Genomic DNA, 1,968 nt, shown 5'->3' on the forward strand with positions numbered 1-1,968 from the left:
TCTCCTCAGTGTACTTTGCTGACCTCATGGGAGTGAATGGAAATGGAGGAAATTCAGGTGGGCTAAGGCAGAGCTACAGCAGGGAAAGGAGGGAGGGGCTTCTTTCTTCTCTTCCATCTATTCCAGGACACAAAGCTAAGGCTGTGGCTGCAGGAAGGCCAAGTCCTTCTTAGGAGGACCAGGAGGCTCCAGACCATCTGTCTGTGACTTGTGAAGGTTCAGACAGATCAGATTCAGCGCCAGGCCCTCGTTCTCACACCGCTTTTGTGTTTCTCCCTAGGGATGCTCCTGTGGGCTGCAGCCAGGTGGGATTCTCCTGCAGCTCTCTGTGTAGCATCCCTGAGGAGGGGGAGAGTGAACCCTGTAGCTCACGAGTGCAGTGTTAGTGCCCTGATCACTGGACCCATCCTTCCTCCACCTGGCAGAGCCTTTGCTCCTGACTGTTACAACTGTTCTAACTGAACCCTGGCCTGGACAGGTGCAGTAAGAGGGCTTTGTCCTCCCAGCCCTGCCCACAGGGCTTTCCCTGCTGGAATGGCACCTCAGCAGGCATCTCATCACGGTTAAAGGGAGCTTCCTAGCAGCAGGAATACCAAGCCTGAAATGTAGGAGGTGAAGGTGGAAGGCAGTAAGTGGGGTTGCTCCCTGGGACCGTTGCCTCCAGCCAGCTGCCAGCTTCCTGCTCCTCTCTGGGGACAGGAATGAGCCCAGCAGGCCCTGGGAGGGTCAGTCCTCTTGGTGCACTGCTGTTTCAGGCCATCTTCAAACCACACGTGTCCACCTCAGCTTTTGAACTGCAGATGTGTTTTTAAAGCAGCTTGATGTTAGTGAGCTAGACCGTAGTGCCTTACTTAGGATTTAGCAAACACTTTCCCAGGAGGAGTCCTAGGGCTGCTAGCCTTTGGCCAACGTGGATGTTTCCCTGATTAGTTTGTCCTTTTAAGAGCATTTCTCCCTGATGATTTTGCTGCTGTTTGTGCTCAACTCCCCAGACTATACAGGAACTTGCCTTGTGTTTACAGTTCCCCACATCTCTCCTCCCAGTTACTTTGGCCCAGACCAGCACTCCCTCTAGAACAAGGTGGGAACGGGGAACAGCTCAAACCTGCATGTGCCGTGGGATGGAGGATGTTTAGGCTTCTCCTGCCAGGTGGGTCTATGTGGCCTCCCCTGCCTGAGCTCCTGCAGGCTGAACTTCCCCCTCCGCTGTGGATGTTCTCGGCATTAGGATGCGCCGCTGGGAAAACCTGAGCTTAAGAAAGCAACACCGAGCCTGTGACCCATTCCCCAGCCTGGCCAGGCTGGCTGTGTCTCCTGTGGCTGCAGTGAAGCTCTTGTGGCATCCAGGTGGGGGGTAACCTGGTCAGTGTGGGGGGAGCCAAGGCCCCTGTTGCAGAACCTTGTCACCCTCTGGGCTCGTGCCGGTGCCCACGCCGGGGGAGCGATTGTATGAAATTGTTTACTTCTGACTTTGCTGTTTACAAGAGGGATGTGGGGTGGGTGGGGGGGAACAAGCCAAGCCTCAGGAGGATTGGGAAACGTGTTATCTGCACCAGCCTGCAGCAAGGCTGACACCGCCGGCATCGTGCAGGTGTCACGGGGATTTCCCAGCCAACTTTGGTCCGTGGGGAGGAAAGCAGAGGTGGCTCTAGCCTAGAGGGGTTAGATTAGCTCCCCCATCTCCCCTTACTGCTGTGTTTGAGGTTCAGCAGTGCTAGTGACAGATAAGAGTTACCCCTGTGGTCTTCCTTTACTCCTCAGGACCCAGCTCCTTCACATATCACGGGCTCCCGGAGCCTTTCTGGAGCAATAAGATGTAAAACAAGCATTTACCATCGTCGTGGAAATCCTCCGTTGTGTGCGGTGTCTGTCTCCTCCGTATGCAGTACAGAGTCTGGGTTTAAGCCTGCCAAGCATCATGGGGCAGCTGCTTCAGGGCACCGACTGGGATTCGTTTCCCTGGGCTTT

Source organism: Empidonax traillii, unplaced genomic scaffold, assembly GCF_003031625.1.
Source record: "Empidonax traillii isolate 1590-97213 ecotype Southwest subspecies unplaced genomic scaffold, ASM303162v1 scaffold816:size509043, whole genome shotgun sequence".
NCBI lineage: Eukaryota > Metazoa > Chordata > Aves > Passeriformes > Tyrannidae > Empidonax > Empidonax traillii.